Here is a 19284-nt window from a genome sequence, read left to right as displayed (position 1 = left end):
GACTTGCTGGTAGAAGTTAAAGACAAGACACAGTTTCAGAAACTAGAAAAATTAGTAGCATTTGGGCACAAGCCCGTCACCATCTCTGTGCACCGAACGATGAACACTGTCAAAGGCGTTGTGTCAGACGATGACCTAAAAGACCTAACAATTGATGAGCTTCTGGCTGGCTGGAAGGACGAAAGTGTGATTCACGTACAGCGTATCGTAGTGAGAAGAGAAAACAAAGAAACTCCAACCAAGCACATAATTGTGACCTTCGGGTGCTCCACACTACCACAAGAGTTAGTTACGGGCTACCTAAAACTGCCTGTGAGATCCTACATTCCGAATCCGCGGCACTACTTCAAGTGCCAAAGATTCGGACATGCTTTTCAGAGTTGCCGTCGGCAGCTTACCTGTGCACGATGTGGTATCACAGGCCACTCTGCAGATGATGACTGCAAGGCCGAACCCCACTGTGTGAACTACAATGGAGAACACGCGGCGTATTATAGATCCTGCACAGCATGCAAAAAAAAGAAATTATTACCATCAAAGTCACCCACAACATCAGTTTCCGCAAAGCAAGGCATCAGGTCTCCCCTTTCTATGCAACAAAATCATTTGCTGAAGTGGTGCAACAGGGGGAAGCACCACTACAGCATCAGGTGGGCGCTCAAGCTACGCACAGCGTGCTGGAGCGACCGCCGCTTGCCCCTACTGCGGGAGCAGCCAAGGCTGCTCCGGCCTCAGTCAACAAGGCCCCACTACGGGCGTCTGCATGCATCGGCACAAGCCAGGGCAACGGGCAGACTGCGGGAACCCCGTCGACGTTTGGTGTAGAGGGTTTAAAGGCTTCGTATCTTGAGCCGAAGCCCACAACGCCCAGGGATCGCTCGGCAGAGCGACGGTCCAACGCTTCTCATGAAGCTATGGACACAACCGCCAGTCAAATGGCCCCTGCAGCACCGAAGGAGCGGCGAGTTTCTCTCGACCGCTCCAAAAAGACAACAGACAAATTACATGGCCCCCAAAAAGCCCTGTAAAATAAGTTTCGTTTTCCATAACCTGAAAGGTTATGGTACCATTCTGTTTTGTCATGAGCTTACTTTCCATCTTTGAGTACACAACACAAAACACATTTAAAACGGACACACAAATACTACAGTGGAATGCCAGAGGCCTATTTATAACCTACATGATATCAAAGACTTGCTTAATGACTATCAGCCAAAAGTGTTCTGTGTTCAAGAAGCTCATTCAAAGTCGGCTCATGTGAACTTCTTAAATCTTCGGTGCTCGCACGGACGTCTTTCGCAAATCTTTTTTCCCTGATGTTATGAAGCGTGGAACAAATTGCCGCGACATATTGTTGAAAATTCTGATGCTAAAAAATTTGAATGTGCTCTTGATATTTACTTTGCCGAGCAATGAATATGCTATTGTGTTATTGTTCGAAGTTGCTGAAAATATCAATGTCTGTATTTACTTTCCATATCCTATGCTTCCCTCTCTGTAATGACCCTCAAGTGAGGGTTGGCAGTATTATTAAATAAATAAATAAATAAATAAATAAATAAATAAATAAATAAATAAATAAATAAATAAATAAATAAATAAATAAAAGATGTGGTTTTTCGTAAAGATCGAAACGGTGGCAATTTCTCTTCTGGAGGTATGGCCATCATTGCAAAATGAGGATTTATGGTGTTTTTTGGCGCAAGGGCCATTTGATGGCCAAAGAGCGCCAGTTCATGGGATAAGAAATATGGACAATGATTGTGATTAGCGGCTGTATAAGGGCCATAAAATTCCTCGCAGTAAGGCGGGTAAAAACATACAAGTAATAAAATCATGACCATGACGTGAAAGGTGTGTGTGGTGCGAATAGATGACAAAAGTTGGTGATAATAAAAACGATGGTGGACATGTATGGCATTAGCACAAGTGCCTTACACGTTCGTACCCTTGCGCCCAAGGGCCGTGAGGCAAGTGCATTGTGGTGTAGCCACCGCCGCGAAAACCTCTCTGCAGAGGTCGTGCTACGGAATGCCCGGGTATATGATATGAAAATTATGAATTTCTTTTAAAAACGCTAACAATGATTTATAACTAAAAAGCGGCTCCCTACCAACGAACATTTCAGGGTGTAATAGTATATGTTGTCGGTAGGGTAACGGAAAATGCTGTTTTCTTAGAGATTCTAAGTGTTTGCACTGAATTAACATGCGAAGGACTGTTAATGCTTCACCACATCTGTAACGCAATGGTGGATCGCCACCGGACAAAAGATATGTGTGTGTCGTGTATGTGTGTCCTATCCTGAGTCTCGTTAGTATTACCTCTGTATGACGCGATTTTGATACTGGCAGCCAATGACCAAGGTGTGGCTTAATAATGTGTAGTTTGTTTTGTGTGTGTGAATCCCACTTGCTCTGCCAGTATACCCTGAGGTTTCGTTTGAGAGACGGCTTAAGATCAAGGGCCGGGATTGATATGGGTGTAGGGGCAGTGCTTTTGTGGACGGATGCAGCGAGCTGATCCGCCCTCACGTTGCCTTGAATCTCTCGGTGCCCTGGCACCCAGCACACTACAACATGTTGGTTGAGTGTGTAGAGTGTGCAAAAAATGGAGTAAAGTGAGACGAGGACCGAGTTTTTTTGTTTTTAAGACTGTGCAGAGCCGTTATCACACTGAGGGAGTCTGTATAAATTACTGCTTTTTGTATTTGTAAGTTTTTGATGTGTTTAGCTGCCACAAGTATCGCGTAAGCTTCCGCTGTGAAGATACTTGTGCCTGGATGTAGAGGGCCAGCATCCGAAAAGGATGGGCCGACAGCAGCGTAGGACACAGAGGAGTTGGACTTGGAGGCATCTGTAAAGAACTCAGGACGTGTGTATTTGTGTTGAAGTTCCAGGAAGTATGTTCGGATATGGGCAATAGGCGCATGTTTTGTAACTTCTAGAAAGGACACATCGCAGTCTATAGTCTGCCATTACCACGGTGGCGGATATGCTACAGGAGCCATTAAACTGTGTTCAAGTGAGACTCCAGTTTTTTCAGCTAGACTTTTTAGGGGAACTGAGAAGGGCTGCCTCATCGAAGGCCTGTTTTGAACCAGGATTGAGCTCGACAAATCATTATTAGTAGAGTATGAGGGGTGCTTCTTATCTGCTTTCACCTTAAGGAAATAAGCAAAGGACATGTAAGTTCTCTGCAGATGAAGTGACCACTCATTTGACTCAACATAAAGGCTTTCTACGGGGCTGGTGTGAAAAGCATCCGTAGAAAGGTGGATGCCCAAATGGTGCACGGGATCCAGTATCTTCAAAGCACTTTGAGTTGCAGACTGATAAACAACAGCCCCATAGTCTAAGCGGGTGCGAATGAGGCTTCGATACAGATTCATGAGGCGTTGCCTATCGCTACCCCAAGTAGTACGTGACAACATTTTTATAACATTCATGGCTTTTAAACATTTTGTTTTTAAATATTTGATGTGTGGTACGAAGGTCAACTTCTTGTCCAAGATTAAGCCTAAGAATTTATGCTCGGCTTTGACAGACAGACGTTGCCCATTCAAACGAATGTCAGGTTCGGAGTGCATGCCTCTCTTTCGAGAGAACAAGATACACGTGCTTTTTTGTGGGTTAAGTCGAAATCCGTTTTCTTCTGCCCATTTGGAGACCTTGTTTTAACCCAGCTGAAGCTGCCGCTCACACATTGCCAAGTTGCATGACTTGGAGCCAAGCTGAACGTCGTCGACATATGTACAATAGAACATATTGCGAGGGATGGACAAGTGCAAGGAATTCATTTTGATAATAAAAAGTGTGCAACTAAGTACACCACCTTGTGGCACGCCTGTTTCCTGGACAAATGTTTGTGAGAGAACACTGCCCACACGGACACGGAATGTCCGGTTTGACAGGTAACTTTCGAATATGTGAAACATTCTTCCGCGCACACCAAGGTGGGACAGGTCTCTTAGAATTACAAAACGCCATGTTGTATCATAACCCTTTTCGATATCGAGGAACACAGAGAGAAAATATTGTTTATGGACGAAGGCGTCTCTGATCTGTGCCTCGATACGAACAAGGTGGTCTGTGGTGGATCTACTTTCTCGAAACCCGCACTGAAATGGGTCGAGCAAATTGTTTGTTTCAAGGATATGTACAAGTCGGCAGTTTATCATTTTTTCGAAGACTTTGCACAAGCAGCTTGTAAGTGCAATAGGCCTATATCTTGAAGCTAAAGAAGATTCCTTGCCCTCTTTCAAAATGGGAATAATAATAGCCTCTTTCCAGGAGGTAGGGATAGTGCCAGAAAACCAGTTAGCATTGTACAAACAAAGTAAGGTTTTCCGTGTTTCTGCTGGTAGGTTTTTTAACATTTCATACACCACACGGTCAGAACCTGGGGTAGAAGTACTGCAGGAGTTTAGAGATGTTCGGAGCTCAGCTAGAGTGAAAGCTTGGTTATATGCCTCGTATCTAGTGGATTTGTGTTCGAGTTTCTGCTTTTCTATTCTTGTTCTGTATTTTTGGAAAGTGTCAGTATAGTGAGACGAGCTGGATACCCGTTCAAAGTGTGCACCGAGGAAGTTTGCCTGATCTTCCAAGGTATCACCTTGAGTGTTTACGAGTGAAAGTGTGTGTACTTGTTTTCCTGCTATCCTACCGACCATGTTCCAGACTTTGGCCTCTTGTGTATATGAATTTATCCCTGATAAAAACTTTTGCCAACTTTCTCTTTTGGCCTGCCGACGCGTTCTCCTGCCTCGAGATTTTATTTTCCTAAAGCTCTCAAGGTTTCCCGCTGTCGGCGAGTTCCGCAGCAACCTCCATGCCGTGTTCTGTTCCTTTCGCGCATTCTGACACTCAGTGTTCCACCACGGGACGTGTCGTTTGCCGGGCAGTCCAGATGTTTGTGGAATGCACTTGGCTGCTGCGTCAGTAAAAAAGGCCGTGAAGTACCGCACAGCTTCATCTATGCCTAATCCGCATATGTCAGTCCAATTTAAGGGAGTAAGCTTTTGAAATTGTTCCCAGTCGGCTTTGTTTACCAGCCATTTGGGAACATGTGGAGGACATTCATATATTATTGGTGTACTCAAAACTAAAGGAAAATGGTCACTTCCGTATGGATTATTTATGACTTTCCACTGAAGTAATGGTACAAGTGAAGGAGATGCGATACTAAGGTCTATGAAAGAGTAAGTTTTGTTGGCAAGGTTATAGTATGTTGCCTCTTTCCTATTCAACGGACAAGCACCTGATGAAATGAGGAATTGTTCAATGAGACGACCTCGTGCATCACAGCGAGAGTCACCCCACAGGTCATTATGTGCGTTCAGGTCCCCAAGGACCAGATAAGGTTCAGGTAGTTCGTTTATTAAAGACTGGAATTGAAGTTTTTCAAGACGGTGGTGCGGAGGTATGTACAAAGAGCAGACAGTGACAAGTTTGTTTAGAATAACTGCTCGTACAGCCATCGCTTCGAGGGAAGTTTCAAGGGGTAATTGGGTGCATGCTATACCTTGACTAACTATAACCGCTACACCACCGGATGGTGGCATGGCATCATCTCTATCCTTTCGGAAGATTACATAGTTACGTAAAAAGTTTGTGTTTGTCGTTTTAGGTGTGTCTCTTGTACACACAGCACTCTTGGGTTGTATTCATGGAGGAGTTCTAGTAAGTCATCGAGGTTTCGAAGAAGGCCTCGGATGTTCCACTGTAATATTTCTGTCTGCATATTTAAACAAGAGGGAGGCTGCTGTGTTTACAAAGAGTATCCTGTGTTGGAGTGAGCTCGTTAATTCAGGTGGCAGGACGGTCGTCCGGCCCCGTTATTGGTTTTTTTGTTTTTCTTGGCGCACTCCAAGGAGGCGCACCGCTCTTTCGGTACCAAGGGTGCCGTTGTATCTATTGCCTCCTCAGAGGCACTGGATGCCCGCACATGCGAGCTGGTGGTTTGGATTTTAGACCTCGCCTAATGAGGTGAGGCCTTGAGACCAGAGGACCCTGGAGTCTCCGACCTCAATTTGCTTGGAGGTGGAGTAGACTGAACTACTTCCGCCTTGGGGGCAGGCGCCACAGCCGACGGCTCGCTGTGCGCTGGCCGAAGGTGTGGCGAGGGCTGGTGCGGCGTTGCCCCCTGACGTGCCGCATCAGCATATGTTGTGCCGTAAAATTGCGACACTCTTCGTCTTGCTTCTCTTAATGTGATATTTTCTTTGACTTTAAGAGTGATTATTTCTTTTTTTTTCCAAAATGAGCAAGAGCGTGAGTATGCGGCATGATTTCCGCCACAGTTCACACAGTGTGATGGCTCTTCGCAATTGTCAGAATTGTGGCCTGACACTCCGAATTGTGCACAAGTTTGGTGACCACGACAGCTTTGTGAGCCGTGTCCATACTTCTGGCATTTAAAACAATGACGTGGGTTAGGTATGTATGGTCTGATCGATGTCTTCGTGTACCCTGTTTGAATACTTTCTGGCAGATTACTGGAAGCGAACGTGAGTATTAGGTGTTTCGTTGGTGTTACCTTTTTGTCTCTTCTAATGATGATTCTTTGTACATTGGTCACATTCTGACTCTTCCACCCCTCCAGAAGTTCCTCTTCGGTCAAGTCGACCAAATCAGCATCAGATACTACGGGTTGTGTTCAAAGATCTGTGTGGCGTTACAGTGATGGGAGTGTCACCAAAAGTTGAAAGTTTCTGTAGCTTTTCAAACTGTTCTTTTTCTCGAAATTCAAGGAGGAGGTCTCTGCTGGCCATTTTGGTAACTTTGTACCCGGCTCCAAGAGTTTCTTTGAGACATCTGGCTGCTACAAAGGGGGATACAGTTCTGGCTTGTTTGCTGGTTATCTCACTATGTATATCATGAAAATGGGGGAAGTTTTCACTTGATCGGTTAAAAAAGCCTAAGTCTTCGGTGCGTACGTGCTTTAAGGCGGTACGATCACTTAATAAGGGAAATGCTCTATACATGCCAGTTTAATTTTCTTCAGAAGCGTTGGTGGCCACCCACCACGGAGCCCAACGAGGGGACGCTTTAAGTTTGGGGATGCTAAAACCTGCAGACGCCAGCCGTACAACGCTACTATAACCCAATTTGCCTAGACCAAGGTAGGCTATTTGCACAGGGTTAACCCAAGCCGCCAGGAAGTTTGGAAGTAAACGGAAGAGAGTAGAAGACAGAACAGATAAATAGTAAGAGATAAAGACGAAGATGTAGGGAGAGAGAGATAGGAAAAGGCGACTGCCGATTTCCCCTTGGTGGGTCAGCCCAGGGGTGCCGTCTACGTGAAGCCGGGGCCAAAGGGGTGTGTTGCCTCTGCCGGGGGGCCTTAAAAGTCCAATCACCCAGCGTCGGCTCAACCCCCAGGATCCCCTTTTCCCCGGACACGGCAAAGCCACGCATGGCTAGGCGTGGGAGGGAGTCAAAACTCCCCCGTTAGCTCGGGTTCGTGTTGTCGCTACACACCAAACGCCTACTTGCGCAGGCGCACCGGCGGGGCATCATTGCACAAAGAAGCGTAGCATGCCAGCAAATTGTGCTACAAAGCTCTCTTGAGGTTGTGGCTGTTCGAGCTATTCTATTCAACCGTCTTATATCTATCTGCTCGATCTGCTTAGCTCCTGACGAACCATTCATTAAAACTGAGTTCAAAAAGCTTATTGATCAGCTTCCAGAACCATATGTGTTAATTGGAGATTTTAATGCTCACAGTTTGCTATGGTGTGATACCAAATGTGACGCGAGAGGTCGTGCAATAAAAAACTTTCTTCTCGCATCTGGAGCCTGTCTGCTCAATAAGGCAGAGCCAACATACTTCAGTACCACACACAATACATATTCATGCATAGATTTAGCCATTGGGTCACCGTCACTCCTACCTTACTTAGAGTGGAAAGTTATTAATAATCCATATGGAGGTGACCATTTTCCAACTCTTTAAGTAACAAAACAAAGGGATGACCGGCTGTCTTATCCTAAAAAGTGGAACTTTCATGTTGCAAACTGGGTGAAATTCAGAGAGCTATGTACACTACACCTCGAAGAGGTAGACCATTTGGAAGTAGAAGAGATGGCCGACTATATTTCTGAATATGTTCTTACCTGTGCAAAAAAGTGCATACCGCAGTCCAGGAATGATAAGGTTAACACAAAGCCATGGTGGAATCGGGAGTGCGAAATGGCTAAAAAACGGCAAAACAAAGCCTGGAGGACCTTTTCTCGCTACCCAACAGCAGAAAACTTGATAACCTTTAAAAGTTGCAAAGCGAATGGCAGGCGTGTTCGCCGTATAGCCAAACGGGAAAGCTGGACACGCTATATATCCTCAATAAACTCCTACACAGACGTCAGCAAGGTTTATAATAGGGTGCATAAACTTAAAGGACAAGGCCCAAATCCCTTCCCTTTGGTGAATGACGGCGGTGATACAATAGAAGAACAGGCAAATGCTCGTGGCGAACACTTCGAGAAAATGTCAAGCTCAGAAAACTATACAACTAAGTTCTTACGCCACAAAAGCATAGCTGAAAGTGTACCTCTGTGCCGGAACAAGCCTGTATCAGACGGATACAATAAACCACTAACACTATATGAACTGAAGCTCGCCCTTCGTTCCTGTGAAAGTTCTGCTCCTGGTTCTGATACAATTACTTATGAAATGATCAGAAATCTCTCTGATGAAACTCTGAACTGCCTTTTAGCACTTTACAACAAGATTTTCAATACCGGCAAAATACCCTCTGCTTGCAAAGAGGCAATAGTACTACCAATCCTTAAACAGGGCAAAGATCCCTCTTCGGTAAATAGTTACAGGCCTATCGCCCTCACAAGCTGCCTACTCAAAGTGTTTGAAAAATTGATTAACTGCCGCTTGGTCTATTACTTGGAATACAATGGCATATTGGACCCGTGCCAGTCTGGTTTCCATACAGGTAGATCCACAACCGACAATCTTGTCCTCCTCGAGTCGTATATACGTGACGCGTTTGTACACAATCAATACTGTCTATCTGTTTTCTTTAATCTTGAGAAGGCATATGATACTGCCTGGCGATACGGAATCCTGCAAGATCTACTGTCTTTCAGAATATGTGGCAGGTTGATTACCATCTTAAAAGATTACCTGTCTGAAAGGAAGTTACGTGTAAGAATAGGTACTGTGTGATCGCGCACATTTCTTCAAGAAAATGGAGCGCCGCAGGGAGGAGTATTAACTGCACATTATTTATAGTTTAAATGAACTCTCTTCGCTCTGTTATTCCACCTGCGATATCGTACTCTGAATACGTGGACGACATTCAAATTAGTTTCAAATCGTGTAACTTGACTGTATGCGAACGCCAGATACAGTTAGGTGTTAACCGACTTGCAGAATAGGCTGACGAGAATGGTTTTAAGTTTAACACTGACAAGACTACTAGTGTGCTGTTCTCGATACGACGAACGAGGTGTGCATCCTGACCCCTGCATACTAATGAATGGACAAAACATAGTTATCACGAAATAACAAAAATTCCTTGGTGTAATTTTTTATTCCGAACTCACCTTCATCAAGCACATAAAACAGCTGAAGTTAAAATGTCTCAAGACCATGAACCTTTTAAAGATTTTATCACATCAGTCATGGGGGACAGACAGGCACTGTCTCATATCTCTGTTTCGAAGCTTGGTTCTGTCAGGCGTAGACTATGGATGCATAGTTTATCAGTCACCTTCAAGGACAGCACTGAAAATGTTGGACCCTGTATACCACCTAGGTATCCGGCTGGCACTTGGTGCCTTCCGTACCAGCCCTATTCACAGCTTTTATGCAGAGTCAGATCAGTGGCCACTAGACTATCAGCGCACGTATCTAAGAGTCAAATATGCAGTTAAGATCATGTCTCTGAAGCAGCACCCATGCAAAACACTTATGAACGATGTGTCTACTACCTAGTTATACCCAAACCGTCCTTTTATCGCCCCACCGTTTCTATTGGCAATAAAACCTGCAGTAGAAAAACTTGAAATTGTTTTCAATGACTTGGAGGAAAGTGACCATGTCGAACACATCCCTCTCTGGCAGCAATGTCCAGTCACTTGTGACTGGTCTTTCATAGACATCATAAAGAAAAATTGTCCAAGTGCACTCATTGAGCAACATTTCTTGGCCCTTGAACACAAATATCGTTCAACCGCGTTCTTCTCTGATGGCTCAAAGTCTCAAACATCTGTATCTTGTGCAGCCTACGGACAAAAGTTCTCGGACACCAGAACCATGCATACGCATACCAGCATTTTCACAGCGGAAGCCTACGGTATCCTGCTTATTATACAACACATTAAACAACACAAGATACAAAAGTCTATAGTGTACACAGATTCTTTAGGTGTTGTCAGGGCCCTGTCTTGTGGCAAGTACAACAAGAACCCTACTTTCAACAAGCTCCTTAACGAAATCTATGCAGCCTACAACTTAAAACTTTCTATTGTTATTTGCTGGGTTCCAGGTCATTCTGGAATTGTGGGCAATGAAATAGTGGGCAAGAATGCACGACAAGCCGCTGGTCGGCAAACCATAGATAAAACCACTGTTCCGGGTGTAGATCTAGAACCTGTTGTACGTAGAGGTCTACGCAACCGCTGACAAGCTGAATGGGACAGAGAAGTCGACAACAAACTCCACCTTGTAAAACCCAGCTGAGAAAAGTTATCCCGCAATAATTGAACAAAATCGCCGAAGTCACTCTAACACGGCTCAGAATAGGCCACACTTGTGCTACAGATAAACACCTTTTGACAGGTACTGATCCACCTACATGTATACACTGTGGAGAGAGTCTAACCGTTGTGCATGTCCTCATACAATGTCCTGTGCTTCACCAAGCATGACTGACCCGTTTCAGGGAGCTCTATCGGTATCATATCCCACTTCATCCAGCGCTTTTTTTATCACTTGATGCAGTGGTTGACCTTAAGAGACTTCTTCATTATCTTGGGAAGGTCAAATTTTAACAATGATATCATTCCATCCTAGCCACCAGGCTGCGCCTCAAGTGTGAGGTACCGCCTGGTGCATAAAAATATGTCTGAGCCTTCGCAGTTCTTGCCCAGGCAAGGACTTCAGCTGCGAGGGTCTTAGGCCTTGCAGACTAATTTATTATCAGAGACTTCAGCCAACGAAATGAAGGTTTTAACAAAGTGTTATTCCTTTTAAATGCACCGTGTTTTAAATGGTTCATAGATATTTGCTACTCATCATTTGTTTTAATTTTTAAACTAATAACCGAAATGAAACAACACTTGTACTGGCACTCTTTGGCCTTAGATGCCCTTGCGCCAATAAAACTTAACGTAATAATAATAATAATAATAAGCCTATGAAGGACACATAAGTTCTATGGCAGTGACCTCCGATATCTACAGTGGTGCCGGAGCCTCAAGCAGCATGTCGCCGATCTCCACAAGGCGTTCATGAGATAAATACAGCGCCACACTTTCACAGTGCTATGATTATTATTTATGTTTGAAGATTTTGTTCCAAAATTGCTGTTACATTGTGTTTTGTGCCACCATCCTGTGGCTTAGGTCGAGTTCGTAAAATTACGGTGCAGTCACCTCATTTGCGTACCATCAACACTGCAATGTTGCTATTCACAGCTGGAGCACACAGACAAATAAAAAAAGGTATTCATTGTAGCAGGGCTGATGTGTAAATTAATGCTTCTCTTTTGCAAGTTCTTCAAGTCTTGCATAGAACACTGCATTATAGTGTTGCAATATAACCACCATTTATGATTGCTAGCATGCTGATTTAGTAGCTTTGTAACGTATTTTATTGAAAAGATAATTTTGCTTCCGCGTCACGACAATTGGAAAGATGTCGATGATTCAATCCCTCATAATGCATCTTTAAGAAATATTGTGATTTCTACACAGTATTGCATGTACTCAAGATGTGGACGTCTATTCAATTTACACATTAGATTGCACTAGATTCGGACGGTCATTTCATTTCCGCATAATTATACGCCTTTCCTTATCTGCGGAGCTTTCCGCATCATGCGGCTTTCCTTATCTGCGGACCTTTCCGCATCCTGAGCTTTCCTTATCTGTGGAACTTTCCGTATCTTATGGCTTTCCGTAGTCCAATATTGGCGTATGTGTGGAGCCGCACATACGGAAATTTTCAGTAGAGACGTAGGTAGTATTTTGAACCACCTTGCTAAGGAGCCAATGATAAAGTCTATATTACAGTTTACTGCACATGTTAAATCAATTGACAAACTCTGAGAATCTCAATATTAATCTGCCGATATTGTGAGCTTGAAATCTGGAACATTCGTAAAAACGAGAAGTAGAGATGGTGAAAAAAATGGCGCGCAATTAAGTTTGTTTAGAGGAGCATAAATGTCACACACTGCTTCAAACGATTGCCAGTAGCTTATTTATACGTCAGTGATTATGCTGGTACTCAGAATTGAACGGTGTACAAACGCACGAGTAACTGAGCAAAATGTGAAGTTTCCGGTATATCAACATGCTTTAACAGTATATCAACATGCAAATATCAACATGCTTTTTCGGGGGGCACCGGTCTAGTGCGGCAAAGGGGACTCAAGCAGCTTTAGAACCAAAGTCAACAAATTTTTTAACCACTCGCCACTCCCCCCCCCCTTTTACCCACCCTTTTCAGCGTGGGGCTATGTGCCGCCTCGGCTACCTTGCAAGGCGAGTTTGACCAGATAAAGTAACAACGGCACGCGCCCGTTGCCCCGGCGACGGTACCAGATATCTATCGCCAAGACCATGGCAAGGACGACGCAGCTTCCAGACAAAAACGTGTTTAGTGCCACTGCTAAGGTAATCAACGCCGGCATTTGCAGCACGTTGAGCTCGTGCGAGCCTTAATAATCCATAGCCGCGTTTTCTGGCAAGAAAACTTACATTTTCCGCGAAGGGTTGGTGGCTATATCAACATAATTTTGTTTTGAACTTCCGCCGTCCTTCTGATACGTATCTGTTGCGGTCAGCGGACCATTGAGCATGCAGTGCTGTTACTTTATCTGGTCGATCACGTCTCACCAGCATAGTCTGGGTGGCTAGATTATTTTAGGTATATGCTAGACACTGTAGTTCGGGTCTGCGTGCTTTGACTGATGGCGTAAAGCTGCAGGTGGCCGACATGGCCTGCATTGCTCACCGAATTTAGTACGCCTGAAAAAAAATTCAGACTGGCTGGGCATTTTGGCGCAACAGGGTGCAATTTAAACAATTTCACGGATTTGGCACAGCTTGGTGCAACAATCGGGAATTGTATCAAATCGGCGCAATTGGCGCAGCTGTTGCACCCCTGCTGAAAGGACCTGATGTTAAACTGTTCAAGCTTTAGCAGTACATTTTGGGGGCTATTAAGTCAGCCATTTTAATCTACCCGGTTACTGCTTTCTAATAAGAAGTTACAATTATTACAGTTATTGTTAACCCTAATAAGGGTTAACAATAACTTTTCTGCACCTTGTATTTACGTTGCCATTTTTTATTAAGACAGGTCTGCGGGTGTATGTAAACTCTTCCTTATTTCAGAGCACTGAGTCACTTAGAGAAGACCAGCCAAGTCCCAGACTTCTACGTATTTTTTACCTTGTAAAAATTTATTTTTACCCGGTAGCATGTAATAGTGATAGCGACCAGATGTTTATACTAATTTTTTCAGAGTCTTGTGTTCTATTGACCGAGTCAAAGTATGGTTTGTTTTACAAAAAATGCATTTTTTGCTCTTGTACATAATTTTAGACAACTTTGGCACACTTTCCTTTGGATCAAATGAAAGTTATTCCAAAGGATTAAGCTCAATTCAGTACACCACCATGTGTTGCTTGAGTATGTGCACAAACAATCGGCATGACATCTTTTGCCATTTTAAAATTATCATACGGACATAACAAAAAACGCCATTTCGAGAAGATGGAGTTTCAGTAGAGACGTAGGTAGTATTTTGAACCACCTTGCTAAGGAGCCAATGATAAAGTCTATATTATAGTTTACTGCACATGTTAAATCAATTGACAAACTCTGAGAATCGCAATATTAATCTGCAGTTTTGCAGTTTCTATTGCAGTTTCTATTGCTAATAAACTCCCTAGCGACGCCAGGTAGTAGGCAGGCAGCCGGTAGGAACAGAACTGCTCGAGCCGTCCAGCGTCTACAGCTCGTGCACACACTCGCGCTCCGCACTCCGAGAGAAATGGTCCCACTAGCCAGTGCCTTGCGAATTTTCCACTACAATAGAAACAAAAAATATTACCAGTCAGTAGTGATGCTCTAAATGCCATAACATCCAGAGTAAGCACTTCTAACAGAGCAAGCACGTCCCTACTTTCTTCAAGAAGTGTTAAATAAGTAGCCTCTTCTCCTCTACCACCATTTTCAGTGTTTCTATTTGCCGAGTGAAGGCGAAATAAAGCCGTGTATGCATGGGCATTCATGAAAGTTCATAAGTAGACGCACAGATGTGCATTTTTTATTCTCAGTGTTTCTTCCACTTTCACGTCAAACATTGACTGCTGACTAAGCAAGGGCCTATTCATGAAACCTTGTCGAATTTTCATTCAATCTCCAGGAGCACTTGCTGAGAATTTTTCGGTAAACACAACATACTACGAAGTCTGTACGTTCAGTAACATGTACCTCAAAACTAGAGTTGCAGTAACTACCTTACTAAGTCATCTATTACTTCATAGGTAGCCATGAATATTCAGTTGTCGAATATTATTCTGCCTGCTGTGTTGCTGATTGCAACAGCTGCATGTGCTCCTTAATTTATAACTATGCAATTGTTGCACACCATATTTGCAGGCTGATGTTTATGCAGAGATTTAGCCACATAAATTTATGCAAATCATTACCAAAAAAACTGCTTCACGAACGTAATATACATGCAGTCAACACGAGCGTAACTTGAGAAGCTTGCTTTGACATGTTCACACTCCAGAGATACAATTTAACTCATAAAATACGATGCCTATATTTTTCAGAGTCGAAATACGATGCCTATATTTTTCAGAGTCGCAATTTCATGATGCAACGCATATGTGTTGTACGATTTCTTTAGTGTGCCTGTCTATCTTATGAGGTCACAGCTCTCAGTTCTTGACGCAAAGCACCCATGTAAGCATGCCTCGGATAAGGGTGAAGTGTGTACTATATTTCAACTTTGGGGTGCTGAGCAGTGAAGTGCAGCTGAAATTCGTCGAATATTGAGCAATGTGTACAGCACGACTTTCAATACATGACAGCAAGGCACTGCAATAGTGTAGGAAATTAGAAGCATGATGCACAATATTTACAATGAAGACTGACTGAGAATGAAGCAAGTGTAAAACAATGGTCTTGTTGACTGAACGGACCAGATAATTCGGGAAAATTATTGGGTCAGAGTTTTTAGGCTGAGTGATGCATTTCCCAAAATAATGCAATCAGCTCAATACAGCACAGATGGTATACAATGGTTGGACACAGAGAGAGAGACTCCAGTGCTGCGAACTGTGTGCAGAGTCAGTTCCTAAAATGCTGACTGGCTATGAAAACAAAACGACAAACGGGTGCCATTTCGACATTTCTCTAGCACTACCATGATGTACTCCAGAACTGAAGAAATGCAGCTGCATTACAAACAGTGGAAGCATTCTGATGAGCGCAAAGAAGTTCAAGTGAACCTTCTTCAAGAAGGAGTGCATGTCTACTGTGTTTGGGGAGATAAAAGGTGGTGTTTCCTTGATAAAATAGGAGAGGCATAAACCCACAAAGACTCATGAGATTCGCTATCTGCATCGGCTTCTAGTTCAAGATATCTGTGGCAAGCTGTTTCACTGGCCATGTTTTTGGAGCCGCAGAAAGGGCTTTTTTTTCAATTGTGTTGCAATCTAGTCACTTGCACAATCATAGTCCGCTGTGCAGCTGTCGAAAACAGCGCCAAACGGGAACAAATGTTCAGATTCCCTTGGAACAAAGATAGAAAATTGAAGTGGATTTTGTGAAGAGATATTGTGAGTGGTATAGCCTTTGGATGCCTAGCGTAAGTTGAGTAATATTTATCGAAAATCCTGCATGGGTGGTTTCATTTGACACATTCGGTATTTACGTACAGGCGCTCCCAGCAAACATCCATGGCAGGTTGACTACGTGCCATCAACATATTGGCACATCAAAAGAGAATGTAAGGCGCCAAAACTGAAGTACAATAGTCGTTTGGATGTGTAGTTTTCATCAGCACGACCACTATCACTATCTACACAGCTACGACAAGCATACGGCGTTTGCTTTAAAATACACGGCCGCCATGCAACGTACAGCCAGCTTTGAGCTTGATACAGAAAATAGCAAGACAGAGCAGAAAACAGCCGCACGACATCATGCCAGGGGTGACACTGTGGAATCCACGGCACCAATTAGTAGTGGTTATACAATTAGTGGTGCACAATTAGTAGTGGTTAAGAAGGCAATGACCTCGCACCAGTTGGAGAAAATTATGTCTCAGTAATGCTTTGTAGACAAGAAAGGGCGCGTCCCTACTCTACTCATATAACAGGTATACAATAGGTTGCTCGTGGTTTCAACTGTTCCTCCAAGCATTTCTTTCGTAGCAAATTTATTCAAACCTGACCTGCTGCACATGCGAGCAGGACAGGTAACTAGGCTTAACAAACACGGTGCCTGACTGTGAGGCGAGCGTCGCCTATACCAGCTTGTTCACCAACGTGATGCAATGCGGAAACGCCTAAGAAGCTCGACATTACTAAATGAAAGTTACTGCAGACAGATTTTGCTTTCGAACTTTTTCAGCACAGCATTCTAGTCGATGTCATTCACGAACATTTGAACATTTTGTCAGGCCCTCACCACTGAACACGCAGATTTAGTAACGTATGATACTGATTGCACACGGTGAACATTGATACAAGATACTACATATCCAACAATCTGACCCAGCGACAGAGTGTTCAATTGCCAATGAAAAAACAGCTGAGTGCCCTCACTGAAGCAAACGCGTAAAAATAAGCACATTACTCTGTGATGTGTGTTAATATGCAAGTGTAAAATTAGTTGAAAAACGTGACAACCAAGCCCGCGCCACCTAAAACACAAGTGTGATAGCACATTCAGTCGGTTGTTTACCTCTTCAAATGAAAATACTATTTGGCAATCACAGCACATGCTTCTCTTTCTTTGTAAGTCGTAGGTGCAGCCATGCTATTGTGCGCTAGAAATTCGCAGCACACGCATTGCGTTATCAAGAAGAAAGCAAGCGACACGGATAAACGCCAATACTCAAAAAGTGATGCAGCACACGTAGAGCCTTTGAAATGGTAGCTGGTGCAGACTGCGCGTATCCCATGAGCTTTTGCGAGTTTATGCCTCACTTATTCATGGAACATGGCTTGACCCTCACTCTAGTATTGCAGGTCTAATTCTCAAATGCCTACAGAGCGCAAATAAAAAAAAAAGCAAAGAGAGATGTCATAAGACACCGTCTTTTTTTTTTCAAAACAAAGTGGGGCCACAGAGGAAGCAGCAGGAAGTTCAGTCAGCCAACACCATACATACTCAACTTAGCTATCTCTGATTGCCATATCTTTGCTAACATAAAATGCTGGCTTGGAGACCTGTGCTTTCACCCAGCCCTGTTCTTCGCTCTGCTGCTTGCTGCAGACTCGCTTACTGAACTTCTAGGCGGAGAGTAAAAGAAGTTGCAAGGCAGACAGCTGTGATGAAGTCCTTGATCAACATTTCTTGTACTGAATACTAAATCACTGAGACTCTTACATTACTAAGTCGAAAGTGTGGTTGCTAAATATTAGTGCTGTTCTTTTTCTTCGTAAGAATTATCCTGGCAAAAACTGACGTATTTGAGTGTGGTGCCAGTATTGTTATTATTTAATTCTGTACCATTCTCCTTTCTTGTAATTCCACTGCAGCTTGGGCTGTGCTAGCCTGCAGTATTGTGAATAAATAAGTGAGTGAGTTGGTGCTACACACTGGCAAATGTCTGAATATAAATGGCAAATATGTACAGATGTAGCTTACATATGTACCTAAACGTTTCAAATGAAGCAGTCATCATTTTTGCTCTAATTACTACTTTACGACCGAACAGAACATGAAAAAAATGTGACATAAAATGAGTGACCCTTGCCTAGCCAATTAGCGCAAATGTACTCGAATGGGCGACTATTGTATAGACGTGCGGCTTGTCAAAGCAACCAGGACATTGGAAGGTAGCATTTTGTATATGTTGTTAAAATCACTTTTGCTATGAAAGCACATTTACCTTCTAAGTTCTGACGTTCTTTTCACAGTCACTTTAGTAGGAAAGATTGTGTTGCACGGCGAGTCATTTTTTTCTCCATCTGCACGAGGTCAGTAAAAATAGTTTAATCAGAGATCACATAAATTTGGAGAGCAGACTACTATAAATAACCACACAGGAATGAAAACGTAGAATGTGTGACTATTGCACGCTAATAATAAGTAAATGCAATGTAATGCAGGTTGGTCATTGGGAATAGCGACATTGACTTTTTCAGATATTGACAACTCTACAGGTCTCACACCAGATATTTCCAGCTCCATCAGGGCCAACCCAAATACGGTTTTTTGATCGCGATCAACAGTGGCAGCTACAACTTATGTCTTTGTGCAGCCGCACATAATAGAGACATTTTAATACAGATCGGTCATGATTGCGAACGAAATATCTCATGGGACATAAACGCGCGGCATCAGGTGCCACACGCCAACATACACAACACACGGATAAAATGTGGCACATAAAAATTAAAACGCACGTATGCTCAAACATGTTTTTGTTGTGCCTTCCTTTTTTCGTCTAAATGCACGCCAGGGAAAATGTCATGGAAAATAAAATGACACTCACCTCAAAGAAGGTGGACATCCCTGCAAAAGCAGCTGTTCTTGATGTCCTTACCCGGCTCACTTTACCGATAAAGGCCTCTTTTGGCATATCGGCAACGCTCAGCGGAATGAAGCCTTTTACGAGGTTGTCCACAACGGCGCGGTAACCATCTCCGCAAATGAAAAACGTGACTTTTGGTGTACCTCGCATTTCAAATGACTCTTCACAGTTTTACTGAACCACATCTGTTTCACACTTGCCGCACAGTTCGAAGAGGCATAGAGTCTGCACACAGAAGACGTATAAACACGGTAGCAGAATACAAGCAACATAACCCATCGCACAACCCGCAAGCGCCATATTGACAACTAATGA

General features: G+C 43.5%; 1 long non-coding RNA gene across 1 annotated transcript; it reads right to left on the bottom strand.

Moving 5' to 3' along the window:
- Positions 1 to 9528: 9528 nt before the first annotated feature.
- On the bottom strand, positions 9529 to 19284 carry LOC142814768 (uncharacterized). The gene is made up of 3 exons (XR_012895087.1): positions 18931 to 19284; positions 18325 to 18403; positions 9529 to 14276 (listed from the first exon to the last, which is right to left on the bottom strand). It is a non-coding gene; the product is annotated as an uncharacterized LOC142814768 (long non-coding RNA).

This window comes from Rhipicephalus microplus, chromosome 4 (assembly GCF_043290135.1).
Source record: "Rhipicephalus microplus isolate Deutch F79 chromosome 4, USDA_Rmic, whole genome shotgun sequence".
In the NCBI taxonomy this organism is placed as follows: domain Eukaryota; kingdom Metazoa; phylum Arthropoda; class Arachnida; order Ixodida; family Ixodidae; genus Rhipicephalus; species Rhipicephalus microplus.
Note: the sequence above shows the minus strand (reverse complement) of the source record. Positions and strands in the feature narration are given on the sequence as shown.